At 40.9% G+C, this 17,181-nt stretch overlaps 1 protein-coding gene across 1 annotated transcript in view; it reads left to right on the top strand.

Annotated features, from left to right (window-relative positions):
- Window positions 1–17,181, top strand: part of FRMD4B (FERM domain containing 4B) — a 229,090-nt gene that overhangs the window by 30,113 nt on the left and 181,796 nt on the right. The gene's annotated exons all lie outside the window — the stretch shown is intronic.

Below are 17,181 nucleotides of genomic sequence, written 5' to 3' on the forward strand. Positions count from 1 at the left end.
TTAAAGTGTCAGCTGGAGTCCAGCCAAGTTTTCCCAAGATCCGTTGTTCACCAAAGTTGGAGCTTTAAAAGTTGAGCCAGTGCAAGTATGAGCGTGCCCTTTGGCCACTTCAAAACATTAAGCCAACCTTGGCAAAAGATTTCAGCATTTGGCACCGTGTGTCTTTTTGTGTTGGATTTATGGAAGCAGTATGAGATGTGTCCTCCCAGATGGCAATGATGAGGGCCTTCTTAATAATGTTTTAAGCTTTTAGGTTTATGGGATCGCAGTAAAATTAATAATGTGGAGTTACTGATATTCTTTGAGTGAAAAAAGCAACGCATCCCTTCCTGGAACAGATAAAGAATTTAGTAAGTATTATACCCAAGGTGCCATATAACCAAACATTGAAAACAGAAGATAGTATTATTTCAAATCACTGTTACTATTCATATTGTGCATATCAGGGGTACTCTTTCACCGAGAGGAACAGAGTTCAATTTAAATTTCAGTTGGACGGGCTGTCATGGAGCTAGAAGGCCCTTTCTGCAGACCAGAAAGCTGATTACCATGGATTATTTAATTTCTGGCACAAATGAGACTGGGAAATAAGATATTGGAGTAAGCTAGATGTCATGGTGTGTTCCAGAGCAAGGATGCCATGGCTTAGCCATGGTTCTACCTGAGCTTGGGGGTTGGTTTGCCTCATGGGCAAGAGAATTGGTAAAGGAAGTATGTTCTTTCTGCTGCCTAGCATCCCTTTATCCCCTTCCTCTGGTACAAGAACTCCCTTCACTGGGGGAAACGTTCTTTCCACACTTCCAACCAAGTTTTTCAGTAGGGGGCTGCCGATCATGATAGCCTGCCCTCCTGGACCCTGGGATGGCTCCTGCTTCTGGCTGAGCCAATCACTGCACATACACCCCATACCTGCACCCTGGCCACCATCCTTATGATAGTCAGCATCCTTTGCCGTGACTTAACCTGCTAGAGCTGGCAAGGGAGAGCTCTCTTTCCTTTCTGATTAGTAGGCTATAAGGATATGCACCTGGAGCTGCCTTTGGTTGTAGTTTTATACCCTGCTGAGGTAGCACACCCAAAAGAACGAATGAATCATGCAAAGGAAGCAGTGCAGTGGAGAAAGCAGTGACAAGGAGAACGAAAGAGAAAGTTCTTGGCATCCACGGGACCTGTTCGACCCTGCCTGTTCCCCAGTTTCACCACAGAAGCCCGTAAATGTCCTGTTTTGCTTAATTTAGTTAGAATTATGTTTCTGTCGTTTGCAAGCAAACAGCTTTAACAAATAAAGCTGGCACCCCACATTTCTCTCCTAGGCTGCTAGACCACATTTCTAACCCCTTTCATTCCTGCCTGCTTCAGCAAGCTTTCTTTAGTTGCCTGTTACTGTGCCAGCACTGTGACAGGCCCTGAGGATACGATGCTTAGGCAGATAGCTGTGGTCCCTGCCCTCTTGAGACATGCATGGGTATAACAAGACCTCTTGCACCTTCTTCCTTTCCTGTGGAGTTTTGGGTTCTGAACCGTGGACTCACCTTTCCCTGTGCCTCGTCCTCCTTTGTTAATGTCCTCATTCCAATTGCTCACGTGAACTTGGCTTTTTGTCTTTCTTGACCTACTTTGTGCACAGATTTACTGAGTACAAAGCACTAAATTCATTGCTCCGCCTTGACTGTTGGCCTTTGGGTGGCTTTTTCCAGTCTGTGAATCTAAGCTGTCGCTCTCTAACCTCTCTAAGCCTCAGATTTGCCATCTGTAGACTAGAGGTAGCAATAATACCTGTTCCATAGGTTGTGGTGGAGATCAAATGCTTAATGCGTGTTTCATAACAAGAAGTCAACATACAGTAGTAGGAATGACTATCTGATACTTCTAACTCTAATAAACAGATTTAAATGTAGAATCACATTCTTTTCATCTTTGGTATGCGAGAAAATACTACTAGAAAAAGATCTTCTAGATGAGAAAGGCTATACATTTTTTAATTTTAATTTTTCAGAGTTCTGTTATTGGGCAGAAATCTCAGGGGAAGAAATACATTTGCCCTGTATTTCCTATTTGACATTTATTTTTAAAAAAAGGAGAACCCAGAAGAAGATACCCTTAGGAATAGACTTATCACTGATTCTAGGTAGAATAGAATGTGCAAAGGGAGACCAGTACGTGTGTGTACAGATGTGTGTGTACGCACGCACACTCTTCTAATAGGGAAAATGAGTACATTTGAACTTGTAAGGTCTGACCATGTCCTCAAGCCACCTTTATTTTCCAGCTGATCACATTAGATGCATATTTAAGGTTTCTACACTTCAAAACTTGTTGAGCCCGTTTCTTTTCTCTGTGAAGGGTCCTGTGACTGTCTTTGTTTAGCGCCCAGTATTTCATAGTCTCAGGGGGTAGCAGTAATGGCAGGAATGAGATCTACTTCTCCACTTATCTAATGAGAAAGGGTTCTCTTGTTTCTTGTTGAAATCCTTGTCACTGAACGCTTTTACTTTGCTAGAAAAGGACCTCTGGTAGAATGCTACCTTACATGGCATCCCCTGTTGCATTAAATGAATTCATCCCTTGGTTAATGTAATTAATTGCTCAATTAAGCCAGTTTTTAAGTGGGGATGGTGACAGTCCTTTCTGTGTTGTTGAAGACATTAGGGTGGTTTGGTGGTTGTGAAATCCACTGTGGCAATGTCAACACAGCTTCTTTTCTTAAGAATATCATGAAGGAGTAAATCTTCCTTTTCCAAGAAGGAAGCCCATTTGAGGCCCCTGAATTCATGCTAGACCTCAGAACACCTCTGTGATCTGAGCAGTTCATACAAATGAAGTGGTGGGGATCTTACCTAGCCTTTCAGTTGTATACACAGTATCATCTGAATTATCTACACATCTAACTGCTACTGGCATGTCCTCTGGAATGTTCCACAGATACACAGCGCTGTTCCTCTCCTGCGTTCTGTCCTTGAATGTCCTATAATCCAGACATTCCAGGATTTGGGAAATAAAATAATCACTTTGGATCTTCTTCAGCTGTTCTTCAACCAGCCATTTCCATACTTATATCTCATTGGTTCTTTATCCCTTTTGATTGCTGTATGTCATGTATGATATAAATAATATATTGAGGTCAATTGTACTATCTCCTGATACCAACAACCGTCAGCTAGCTTCATGTCATAGTGTCTATCATCTGGGTTGCTCATTTGGGTATTAGATGTCCAGGAGACCTAGGGTTGACTGAGAAATTCTCTTTCTATGTTGTAAGTTTGAAAATTGGTTCAATTTAGTCCTACATATATTAATTAAGCCTCTACTATACATGGGATATTACGTTAGCCTCTGGGATACAAAGGTATGTAAATCATACATCTTGCCCTTGACAAAGCTTCCAGTCCAACGTAGTGTATTGTCAGACATCTCCTAAAGTAACAGAGAAGCACACATATTAGTTGGCTTAATTAAAAAGAAAACATATAAGCAGGCATCCTGAGACATCCTCCAGCACACGCACAATACTTGAAAGCTCCAGTGTTTCTTCTTGGTAATTGTCTTGCTTAAGTTAAATCTCTGTATTGGCTTCATTTTCAAGATGGCAGCAAGAGGGCTCTACCAGTTTCCAGGCAAGGTTTTCAGAAGCCCCCCTCAGTAGACTTTTCCTTAGGTCTTAATAGCCAAGACTGGATCATAATCACACAGCGAGGAGAGTGGGATTACCATAACTGGTTTAGGCTAATCATTTTGGGTAGAATGGATCTTGGGTAACAGACCCATTACCATAACAGTTGGATAGACATGAGAAATTAGAAATTTACTATAATGTGGCATGTCCTATGATAGGAGTTTCTGAGATTCCAGAACAAGTGTCTCTACATAGGCTACCGTATTTAATCACTTACTGGTGGAACTTTTTTTTGTTAAGGTAAAAGTTTTTCTGAAGTCTGTAGAGATTATAATGATGTTTCCCCTAATGTCTAGTGCTTCTTACACTGGAGTAATGTATTCTCTTAATCAGGGTATTGGGGGGTGTCCTAAGAGATTATGGGAAACCAAAAATAAATATGTGCATCTTCCTGGAGAATCAGTTTTACTTACTTTGTTTCTAGAAAGAAAGTCTAAATATATATAATATATATATAATAATTAATAATAATAAAATACATAATGAAGAGTACAAAATGTACATGAATCTTTTAGATACAAAAGGTGTATTCAACTTCTGATTGGTAAAATTTCTTTGGGAACCTACCCCTGGCCGCTGATGGTCTATCTTCCCTCCCCTTTGCCGTGTAGTTTACTTGGATGGAATAGTAGAAGAGGGTCAGTTTCCCCAAGCTTTCATTGTTTTGGAAAGAAATTTAGTTAATCTGGACGCATTTCTTTCCACACAACTGTGTTTCAATGATTGTGGGCTTTTGAAACATCTCCTCCAGCTTCATCATAATTTGATGTTCACTTTATCATGTAAATATAATGTTTGCATTTTATATATTTCTATGTTGCATAGCTTAAATTATTTACTTTAATTCTTTACCCTCCCTAAAACTGTATAGTAGTGCGTACAGAAAATGGCATTCAAAACAGAGTAAAGAATGCCAATAACTGTTGACATTCTCTGCACTCTTGTAGCTCATCAGTTATTCTGTTTTAGAAATAGACACAGAGAACAAATCCGCCAGGCTAATGAGTTCAAGTCTTCTTATCCTGCTCCTAGCATAACTTGAAGTTATAGAAGGTGAACTAGTTTCCTAATGTCCCAAAGCACTCTTGAAAAGGTTTAGAGAACTAAGCCACTTAGGAGGACAAATATGTCTCAGATAATCCCTGCTGCTACTGTCAAGACTCATTTGAATCAGGTCAAATTAAAATTAAGATGGCTCAGCGCCAGAGGTCTCACACATCACTTTCTTTCTTAGCAAACAGTGTCCCCAACTCTGTTAGAAATATCTCACACTTAAGCCATCTGAACACCTTCCTGGGTCTCAACTATTTTACCCCATTGTTGGTTCTTATCCAGTGATTTGCCCTAATCCAATATCAGCCCCATGTTTCTTCCTTGGAAAATGCTTCTAGACCTAGGGAGTAGGTTCCAAGCCTTATTCTTGGCTCTCAAACAGTCAGTCCTAAGCTCTCTTTTAAATTACATCCAATTTTTTTTAAAATCACAGTGCTTTTATTTTTATTTTTGTTTTCGTTTTACTTATTTATTTATTTGGTTGCACCAGGTCTTAGTTGAGGCAGGTGGGCTCCTTAGTTGTGGCATGCATGTGAGATCTAGTTCCCTGACCAGGGCTCGAACCTGGGGCCCCTGCATTGGGAGCGCAGAGTTTTAACCACTACGCCACCAGGGAAGTCCCCCAGTTTTTTTTTTTAAATGAGGAAAGGCTCTCCTTTTGTAGGGCCATGGATAGCTGTTACGTTTCTGTCTAGATGGGCATAGTTCCTGAACTCATGGAGGGTGTGGTCTGGTGGAGAAATCAGGCATAAGCAGGTAATTGTAAACGTGATGGATATTATGAGAGGGAAGGATTAAGCTGCTGTGATGGAACCTGCACCTGCTTCAGGAGACCAACATTCAAGCTAAGTCTTGAAAGATAAATGAGGGGTTTATTGGATGAAATCCTGGGGTGGAAAAGAATGTTCAGGAATGAAGGAACAGCAAACACGAAAAGCCCGAGGCAAAAGAGTTGGAACCCCAAAGAAGACCCAGAATGGCCTTCTGTAATGAGGCGAAACCTGAAACAGAAGACAATAGCTGAAAAGGTTATTGAGAGTGGCAGGGAAAGTCTTGTAATCAGATCTGGTAATTTGAATTATTTACTAATGTAACCATCACTTCCCTCAAGTAGAAATTTCAGCCCAAATTGAATGAATATACAGATGTTAGAGTACAAATTAATAGAGTGCCCTAGGATTTCTGTTTGAGCAATGCTCTCTGTTTTGAAGGACAGGAGAGTGAATGAAATGGAAGTGCCAGCTTTCACGTGGGGACACTCACTCTCAGGTTTCTCAGCAGACTCAAATCCTAAAGCTTTCCCCGGTAGAAGCTGGACCACAGGCACACCACCATGCCCTTCTAAGCCGTGGCGAGTGTGGTGAGTGAAGTACCAAATACCAACCCGCTTGGCAATGGATACAACCAATCTCATGTGCTGCTTAAACAATGTGTGTGAATTGTGGACTGTTAAGATGGAAAACAACCCAACAATTGTTGCACTTAGAATTCTTTCTTTAAGACTTGTTTGTTCAAAATATGCTTTTCTTCCCTTACATCCAATTTTACCATGCTACCTTGAAAGACTTCTCTAGAAGTACTTGGATTCTGATTATATTATACTGCCTTTTCCTGCTATTTTAAAATTCTTTTTGAATAATTTTTACCTGCGTACTACAGTCTATGTTTAAATAGCATAGACTATGTCTGGAGGGGTATACGAGGAACTAGGCATGGTGGTAGCCCTTGAGGGGAGGAGAAGGGCAGGGCTGCCATCTACATAGCATTTTTCATGTGGTTAAGATGAAAAGGACTCTTTCCTCAGAGCCATGAGTTATGGCTTATCCAGCGGAGCCCAGGCTAGATTATAACCTCCACTCACTGCCTCAGCCAGATGTCCTTCTGCAGTAAACAACTTGAGCAGTCTTACATGGCAGCTCTGGAAATGAGGAGCTGGTGAACAAGGATGAAAGAGAGGCTTATGTTTCATTCACTGAATAGCTTTTATATGATTACATGTGCATTTCAAAATTAGAAATTGAAAAGTAATATGTGCTGCTATAGAAAACCAGGAAAAGAAAGCCTCCCCCAAAATAAATTAAAATCATCCAGTGACGCCAACTCAGAAATCACTACTATCAATAATTTGATCTATTTTTCTCTAGTTTTTTTCTATATGCATAGTCAGTTTCAAAACGGAGTTCATATGCAGTACTTTTCTCCTGCCCTCATTTTTACCTTGTTTTGTATAATAGGTGTTTTTTTCCAGTCAAGAAAATTGTTCACCCCTTTTTCTGAAGATGTAAGTATCGCATGCTCATAGTGGAATATTTAGCAAACATCGATAAAGGCTTAAGGTTTTTTTTACTTCTTTTTGAGACATAATTCACATACCATAAAACTCACCTGTTTAAAGTGTACAGTTCAATGGCTTTTAGTGTATTTATGAAGTTATGCCACCATCACTGTCCGCTAACTTTAGAACATTTTCATTGTCTTAAAAAAAACAACCCTGTGCTCATTAGCAGTTGACTCATTTCCTCCACCCCTCCCTCCAAACTCCCTTAGCCCTAGGCGACCACTAATCTACTTTCTATCTCTATAGATTTGCCTAATCTGGAGATTTTATATAAATGGAATCATAAAATGTGTGGTCTTTTATGACTGGCTCCTTGCACTTAGCGTAATGATTTTGAGATTCATCCATGTCGTAGCATGTATCTTTTTTTTTTAGTTATTTACTTTTTACTGATTGCTTGATTATTTATTCTTGATTGATTTTTATTCATTCGCACACCACAAAATCTACCCTTTTAAAGGTACAGTTCAGTGGTTTTTAGTACATTCACAAGGTTGTGCAACTATCACCGCTATTCAATTCTAGATCATTTTCATTACCCCCCAAAGAAACTCCATACCCACTGGCAGGCCCTCTCATTCTATCCCCTCAGTCCCTTGGCAACCACTAATCTACCTTCTGTCTTTATGGGTATATGGCCTCTTTGTCTAACTTTTTTTAATTCTCATGTTTTCAAGACTCATCCATGTTGTAGCGTGTGTCAGTACCTAATTCCTTTTTATGGCTGATAATATTCCATTATATAGCTATACCACGTGTTATGTATCCACTAATCAAGTGACATTTGAGTTGTTTCCACTTTTTGGCTCTTAGGAATAATGTTGCTATGAACGTCTATGTCCAAGTTATGTCCAAGTTTTTATGTGAGCAAATATTTTCCATTCCCTTGCGTATATGCTTCATTCCTTTTTATTGCTAAATAGTTATTACATTATATGGATATACTGGGTTTTTTTTAATCTGTTCATCTGCTGATAGACACGTGGCTTGTTTACACCTTTCGGTTATTCTGAATAGCAGTGCTATGAACATTTGTGTTTAAGGCTTTTTTTAAACACCTGTTTTCACCTCTTTCAGGTGTATACCTAGGAATGGAATTGCTGGGACACATGGAAATTCTGTTTAACCTTTTGAGAAATCGGCAATCTTTTCCACAGCAGCTGCACAATTTTACATTACCACCAGTAGTATATGAGGGTCCCAGTTTTTCCGTAGCCTCACCAACACTTGTTACTGTCCGTTTTTTGATCATAGCCATTCTAGTAGATATGAAGTGGGTATATTATTGTGGTTTTGATTTGCAGTTCCCTAATGACTAATGATGTTGAGTGCCTTTTCATGTGCTTACTAGGCATTCGTATATCTGTTTTAAAGGAATGTATATTCAAATCTTTTGCCCATTTTTAAATTGGGCTATTTGTCTTTTTGTGATTGAGTTGTAGTTCCTTATCTATTCAGGATATAAGTTCCTTTTCAGATATAAGATTTACAGATATTTTCTCCCAGTCAGTGGCTTGTCTTTTCATTTTTTTCCATAGAATTCTTTGAAACACAAAAGTTTTAAATTTTGATGAAGTCCAGTTTATTTTTATGTTACTTATGCTCTTCCTGGCATAGCTAAGAAACCACAGCCAAATTCAGTATCACAAAGATATACAGTTATGTTTTCTTCGAAGAATTTTATAGATTTAGCTCTTACTTTTAGTTCTTCGGTCTGTGTTAATTTTTGTACACGGTGTGAGGTAGGGGTTCAGATTCATTCTTTTGCATGTGGCTCTCCAGTTGTCCCAGCACCACTTGTTGAAAAGACTGTGCTTTCCCATTGAATGATATTGCAACTTTTGTCAAAAATCAGTTGACCGTAAATGTGAGGATTTATTTCTGGATTCTTGATTCTATTTCATTTACCTGTTTGTCTACCCTTATGCCAGTACCACACTGTCTTGATTACTGTAGCTTTGTAGTAAGTTTTAAAATGTGATCTATTGGAAAGTAACAAAACACCCAACTGAAAGTAGCTTAAACTATGTAAGGTCATTTGTTGTTTACATCTCATTACAAGTCATCTGAAAATAGGCTGCTGCTGAGTTGGTTTGATATCTAAACAATGTCATCAAGGACCTGGGCTTTTACCACCCTCTTTTCTACTATATTTGCTTGGTCACAAGATGGCTGCTGTAGCTCAAAGCATTGGGTCTTCATATGACAGTGTCCCAAGCAGGAATCAGGGAATGTGCTCAAAAAATTCTTGTGTTGTTCCAGCTCTTTGAAGAGGAAAATCTTTTCCAGAACCCTTTAGAAATCTGCACTTTATAGCTTATTGCTTGAATGGGGTGTCATGCCTTCCCTTAGACCAATCATACTTCATCCCAGGGGCATAGAAAATGGCCACCCACAAAATCAGAGTCTCTGAAAAGGGGGTAAATGGCTAATGGATAGACGACCAACACTATTTGCCAAAATACATAAACATATAAAGAATAAACCAAGATTATCTGTTAAGTCCACCAGACTGAAATAATAATGGATCTTTTTAGGGTAAGGAGGTCTACCTTAAATTTCTTTGGTGCTAGGTCCTTCAGAAATAAAACCTATTTTCTTCCTCTGTTATTGACTCGAGACCAGATCGTGTAGTTCTTCTCTTCATTCCTGTCGAATACTGCCTGGAGCTCCCTTAACTCTTGGTCTAAAAAATACACAAGTGCTTTCTCAACTTTATACAATATTCACAATCCTTCAGGTGTGTAGCCTACTGCATCTGGCCTCTTTATCTTCTTGTAGACAATTCATTTTATAGTTGAAAACAGTATGTTGCTACTACCCACTTCAAATTAACTTTAGGATGGCAAGACACAAGAAATACTTTTATGTCTTTTTTTTTTTTTTTTGATGCTAAACTTTGCTTTCATTTTGCTCTTACTGCGAACGGGCCAAATAGTTGAAGTTCCTAACAATAATCCTACCAAATCATTCTGTAGTTTTTAGTAACAATGGAGAAATGATCTGATCTATGTTTATAACCTGTTGCCCATATTTGTTTGCTAGCCAGAGTATTCCTGGCCTTGAGAGTTTTTACTACTTTGAAGGCCATTGATCTTGGCTGATTTCTGTTTTTCATTTTACTACAATTATCTCTTAATCTTTGGAAAGTCAAGATTTTTCATTTATCCTTTTTTTTCTTCTACCATTTATTGTATAGGAGTGAAGGTCATTGTTGTTTTTCTTTAATAAATTTATTTATTTATTTTTGACTGCATTGGGTCTTCGTTGATGTACGCAGGCTTTCTCTAGCTGTGGTGAGCGGGGGCTACTCTTCGTTGCGGTGTGCGGGCTTCACATTGCGGTGGCTTCTCTTGTTGCGGAGCACGGGCTCTAGGCACGCGGGCTTCAGTAGTTGTGGCTCTAGAGGGCAGGCTCAGTAGTTATGGCACATGGGCCTAGTTGCTCTGTGGCATGTGGGATCTTCCTGGACCAGGGCTTGAACTTGTGTCCCTTGCATTAGCAGGTGAATTCTTAACCATTGCGCCACCAGGGAAGTTCCGGTCATTGGGTTTTAAGTCACTGCTTTCTTATCTCCCATAAAAAATTCAGTTACTTTTCTTTATAGATTTTCTTTTCCTTCCCATCATTGTTTTATTCTTATTTAAATTGGGTAAACCCAAAGGGTGGACATTTTGTCACATTGAGTTCCTGGATAATAAGTAAGTCCTAGAGCCCTCCGTACCCTATAAATTTTAGTATGAGGCCAAAACAAATGATAACTTATAAATACCAAGAAAGTCCTTTTATTTCTCAATTAAAGTAGAAGGACTGGGGCTTCCCTGGTGGCGCAGTGGTTGAGAGTCCGCCTACCGATGCAGGGGACATGGGTTCGTGCCCCGGTCTGGGAAGATCCCACGTGCCGTGGAGCGGCTGGGCCTGTGAGCCATGGCTGCTGAGCCTGCGCGTCCGGAGCCTGTGCTCCGCGACAGGAGAGGCCACAACAGTGAGAAGCCCGCGTACCGCAAAAAAAAAAAAAAAAAAAAAAAAGTAGGAGGACTGAAAAATTAGCAGCTGTGCCATTTAAGATGCTTTTAAATGCTTTTTTCCACAGATCTTCAGCAAATCACCCAGATTTTCTGTGTCTCAGTTTCTTTATCCATGAAATGGGGCCAGCAATACCGTTCTCCATTTGACCTTGGGAGAATATTGTGCAAATCAACTGATAATATGTGTGGAGCTGCCTTTATTTATTTAGAAAAGGGTGCTATATAGACCAACTTATTACTATTTTATTTTTGTCATTGTTGGTGTGCATGTAAATTAAGTATAAATAAAAGGTGATAAATTATGGGGGTGGAGATAAGTCACAAGATTGATACTATTCCTTCTTTGAAGAAGGTCAGCCCATATACACACACTACTATATATAAAATAGATAACTAATAAGAACCTACTGTATAGCACAGGGAATGCTACTTAATACTTTGTAATGACCTATATGGAAAAGAATCTAAAAAAAAGTGGATATGTGTATACATATAACTGATTCACTATGCTGTACGGCAGAAACTAACACAACATTGTAAATCAACTATACTCCAATAAAACTTTTTTTAAAATTAAAAAATTTTTTTAATAAAAATAAAATGCAAAAAAAAGAAAAACAAAGTATTTGAAAATGCTTTAAATATATAGTAAATGGAAAAGTTATAAACAAAACAAAGAAGAGGAAGGTCAGCCCTTTCCCTCTGATCTACGTGGGCTTCCTTGGAACCTTCATGGTCCTTCAAGTGCTTTCTCATCTACGCTGATGAATTCTAAAATCTGACCTGGCAAAAATCTCCAGTATCTCTTTAGTGGATTAACTAGTAAAAATGGATACAATGCAGGATCTAATATGTTGCTCCCTGTTTTGTACTTTTTCATGCAGTGGAGATAGCATCCTCCTCTTTCCTTTGAGCAAGGAGAATTTGATTTGATAAAATAACAGGTGAGGTTTTTGAGGAAAGATGAGAAAGTTTTGTTTTGTTTTCCTTCTATGAGTGGAATGAGTTTGCCAAGGAAAAGAAGATGGATAGATGCCTTGGTGCTGGATATTGTTTAGTTTGTAGTGGTTTTAGCCCTTTATGATGCCAAAAAGCCATTCAAAGTCCTAAAGGCAGCTGCAGAACTTAACCAACCTACTGGTCAGCCTTGGGTGATGGTGATAATGACAGGTACCCTACCCTTCAGGGTTCCATGACTTCTGCATGCCCCCGTCCACCTCCTGCCGCTGGAGACCAAGACCGAAGGATGCTCCTGGCTCGCTCAGCCCGAGGAAGGGAAGAGAGAAAAAAGCGGGAGAGGAGGGAGGAACAAGAACACTTTGCCTTTGGCTCAAGTGGGATTGAAGCAGAACTTGTGTCCCACTGGCCCTCTTGCCTTCTCCTTGGGGCAAGATGTAGAAGCAGGGAGGGGCATGCAGACCCCCTGTTGGGGTAGACTGCCTCTGCACAGCTGGGCAGTCCTCCCAGAGGCCACAAGAGGTGCTTGCATTGAAAAGGGCACCTTTGCCCACCAAACTCTCACCCCATGTGCATATTGAAGCCCTGTTCCGGGGGACCTGTTGACTTTATTATGTAGCCATTCCTAGGTAAGCCCTTCCTTGTCACCCTTGGAATTTTGCAGCTGCCTTGCAGCTGGGCTTCCGTGCTCTTCTGCTTCTCAAGTGCTCTCTCTCACCCTTCCCCTCAAGTCCCACAAGTCTGAGATCCCTCTTGCTATAGAGCCATGGAGCCCTCATTCTTACAGCTCATGCCGCCTTGGACCACTATTTGTGTCCCCCCTCTCCTGTCACCTGGCTCCGCCCTCCTCAGCCTTCAGGTCTCAGCTGCAGTGTCACGGTGTCACGTCCTCAGCGAGGCCTTCCCTGGTCCTCCCCCGCCCCCAGCTCCCATCACATGTCTCTTTTATAACCCTGTGAGGCTCTGCCTGCTTCCTCTATATTACTTGTTCAGATGTCTGCCTTTCTCTCCCTTCTCTAAGACCCACTTAGACAGAAATGCTGTTTTGCCTAGTGTGTTCTAAGTACTCAGTTCCCTGCCTGACACGTACTGCAAACTCAATACGTAATTTTTTAATGAACAAGAGTGTGTTTTGGGAATGGATGAACTTCTTTCTATATTCACGCTTGAGACAAAGAGTCATTCATTTGTCAGGTCAAGAACCATTGATTGATGGCCTGTTATGTGCCAGCCACTGGGGGCACAAATATGAATAAGGTGTTTTCCCTACTTCTGCCAGTGGTTTCTGAGTGGACTTGGCTACCACCCCACCTGGAGTAACTGGAAGTGTGTGGAGGTGCTTTTTGTTGTTGATGTCATAATGACTGGGGACACTACTGGCGTGTAGTGAGCAGAGCCCAAGGTCACTAAGCATTTTCCAGTGCGTGGGGTATACTCCTGCACGAGGAGGGACCATCCAGCCACCCCGCCTCCACTCACCTGTAGGCACTCCTCAGGAAACTGACAGTCTGGGGACGTCCTTGGTGGTCCAGTCGTTAAGAATCCGCCTTCCAATGCAGGGGATGCAGGTTCGATCTCTGGTCGGGGAACTAAGATCCCACGTGCCACGGGGCAACAAAGCCTGCGTGCCGCAACTACCGAGCCTGCGTGCCAAAACAAAATACCCCGCGTGCCGCCGCTAAGACCCGACACAGCAAAATAAATAAATATTTTAAAAAATCAGTGAAAGCCTTCTTTGACTTACTGATTAATTGGCTATATGGAATTTACAATAAAGAGTATTGTATATTAAAAAAAAAAGTTGACAGTCTAGCAGTAAAAAGTGGACCAAAGGGGGCACCTTTGCCCCTTTTGAGGCGATGAGAGACTTCTGTAGCAACTCAAGGCCCACTGGAGGCATCAGCATTCCACCTTCGGGTTGATATAGGGGGAATTGTTTTTGTCATGTGCCGAAGAAAGCCTTCAACCCTACTAAGGAGCCTGTGCTTTAAAGGAAATGATAAGGCCAAAAATTAAAGTGCCAAAAGATACATAGCTTATGGTGAAAATGACTATTTCTCATTTTTATTATAAGTATCCAAAAAAAAAAAGGTAGGTGTAAATGATAGGAAATGTCATTCCAGTTCCTTCTTCATGGGCTTTGAGTCCATTACAGCTCTTGGTGAGTGTGTGAATACCGTTATAGAGTGATTGTTGCATCTCCAGTCTGCCTTTTGGGAGAAAACATCAAGAGGGAAGAATGTTTCCCCACCAGTCCTCTGAGAGGAAGAGCAGGCTGTGGGGTTGAACTAGACCAAGGTTCCTCAGTCTCTACACCACTGACATTTGGGACAGGAGAGTTCTTTGTCGTGGAGGCTGCCCTGGGCACTGTAGGATGTTTACCAGCATCCCTACCCACTAGACGCCACTAGCATCCCCGAGGTGTGACAACCAAAAATGCCTTTGTAGGCAGGGTTGCAAAATTGCCCCTGATTGAGAGCCACCGAACCAGACCTTGTTTTCGTCCCCCTCAAGCCCTGTGTAAGACGTGGCCTGTCAGAATTTAGCCACACTGGCTCTTCAGCTGTGGAGAGAGGAGGGTTTTAAAAATATCCACAGGCATTCGATGGACTCTGTCTTTTTGATGGGCAGAGGGGACCCCTGGAAGCCGCTGCGATAGAACTGCTTATCTCTTTCTAGAGACAGGGGTTAGCATTTTGTGCTGTCTTCTTAGCACTGTGCTCTTCTTCCTGCGGATTGCTCAGAGGAGAACCTACGGGAGCCTCGGGGATAATGACAATTTCTCTTTTACATCTGCAGCAGAACTCCCAGGAGTATGAGCCATGCTGTCACCTGAAGCATCTTTTTAAGCCTCCAGAGAGAGCTGCAGGAAATTACAGTGTATTGCAGGGAACTCTGATGCTGTAGAGGGAAAAAAAAATCCTTTTCTTAAATTAAAAAAAAAAAAAAGAAAAAAGGCAAGATAATTTTGAAGCCAGCTTGATTTAGCTCCCTTTCCACAGGAAATTTTAGACCAGCTTCAAGGGTGTGTGTCTGGGATCTGGTTTGTGCCACGTGGCTTGTCCATTTTCAGAAAGATGCCGCAATTGGGTGGCTCTTTTCTCCACTGCTCCACACCTGGGTTCAGTTGCCACCCACTGTCAGCCCCTGGTGTGAAGAACTTACTTTTCCTTCCCTCTAAAAGCTATCTCTGCCCAGAGCTTTGAACTTCTCCTGCTGCAGGAGAAGAAAGCTGTTTGGTTTAAGAAGAAGCGTCCGTGTTTATATTGGTGGGAACAAAATGTCTTTTCTTATCTTGCATCTAGCTTGGAGCATCTCCTGCTTCTCCGGGTGCTCAAAGAAAGGCTGGCTATGTGATGGAGAAGAGCTAGCTCCAAAGAATTTTTTGGGGAACTTGAAGAAAGTGAAAGAACTGCTCCTTCAAAAACAAGTCAACTTTCACCTCCAACACACAGAAAGGGATAGGAAAATAGATGTAGATAATTAGTTGAAATTTTTTTTAAAACACATTTTACGAATACTGTTTTATCTAGGTACCAAAAAAATGAAGCAATTCCTGATTTTGGTGGTGGTGATCATTGTCTTCTTTGGGCGCTCCCTTTTTGCCAGCCATACACTAAACACTTTATACAGCATATTTTACTTAATCTTTCCCCAGTTGCTATGTAGTAGATTCTGATATTATCCCTGTATAGATGAGTACACTGAGGCTTTGTGGCTTTAAGGAGCTTGTACAAAGTGCCACAGGTCTTCTTTTAAACATAAATAAATAAATTTATTTATTTTAAGGAGCAGGGAGTTAAGTCTCTTAGGACGCTTAGCTCCTAACGCCCATGCCCTGCAATAGCGCTTCTCCATCTTTAGAGTCAGAATCCCCCAGAGGCCAAGTGAAACCTCAGATCCCTGACCGCACCCTGATTCTAGAGGGGGCCCAAGAACTTGTATCTCTAACAAGTTCCCAGGTGATGTTGATGCTGCCAGTTCAGGGACTACACTTTGAGGACCCCTGTTCTGCCACATCCAGTTTTTCTAGAAAACAGTGTAAGCACTGACTTTGAAAACCTTGAATGCAAACCACTGAAGTTGGAATTGACCACTGACATTAGGCCTACGCACAGATAATAGCCATGGTGTTTCTAGAGCATCTCTTGTGGGAGGATGGTGTCATGAGATGGAGATAATTGACCTGTTGTAGGTTTTATTCGGTATTCCCTTGGCTGCCGATTTCTGAGAACACGGTCTCACTGCATCATTAAAAAGAATAGTAAATGTACCACCATCATCCACTCGTACTCATAAGCCAGTTTTGAAGTTCGGTAGTTTTCCATTAGAAGGATGACATTTCATTTTCAAACTGTACTTGGTTCATTGTCTTTTGACTCAGTGGGACCTAGTATTTTCTGATTCTGTGTAAACACTGTGACCATTATCTTGGAAAACATCAGAATGCTGATAGTAAGGAACACATGGAGCAGATTTACTGTGAAGAAAGCTTTGTAAATCTTGGATCGGGTCTTTTGTCCTATTAACTAATTCAACAAAAAACCTCTTAGGCAATTTCATTAGTAATAAAAGAAGTAAAAAGTAAGAAAAGAAACATCTTTTAAGAGTTTCCCAATTATGGTCACTTTGAAAACAGTAGGCGCTTTGAGGACAGATTTTTGTGTCCTCTTTTCACTGGGTGACTTTCACCTGAATTAAGATTCCAAAGGCACATTTGAAACCTGAAATAAAGCTGATTTACTTGTCGATAATCTCTTCTGAAGCCTTCTGAGCTAGTTCGGGAGAAAAGCTTTGGCACTTTTACCTTTCTGCCACTTAATAGCACAGATAACAGCCTAGGTGTGAAACTGCCAGTAAAATACAGATGATTGTCCTACAGATGGATTCAGGAAAAAACAACATCGTGAAATTTGCTGCAGTACTTTTGCTGTGAGCAATGTTTTACAATTATTTGGGACTGAAATCTACACATATTCCAAAGGAAAATAGAGCCTGGTGGCGTGTGGGACTCCTTGGGCTCTCTTTTGCAAATGCCTTTGGCAATATCAGTTCCTGGGGGAGAACTTTAAAAAAACAAAACGTTAATTATTTGGTGACTTTGTGAGTGGTGGAACAGCTTCCTTTGGTTT

Source organism: Neophocaena asiaeorientalis, unplaced genomic scaffold (assembly GCF_003031525.2).
Source record: "Neophocaena asiaeorientalis asiaeorientalis breed wild unplaced genomic scaffold, Neophocaena_asiaeorientalis_V1.1 scaffold130, whole genome shotgun sequence".
Lineage (NCBI taxonomy): Eukaryota > Metazoa > Chordata > Mammalia > Artiodactyla > Phocoenidae > Neophocaena > Neophocaena asiaeorientalis.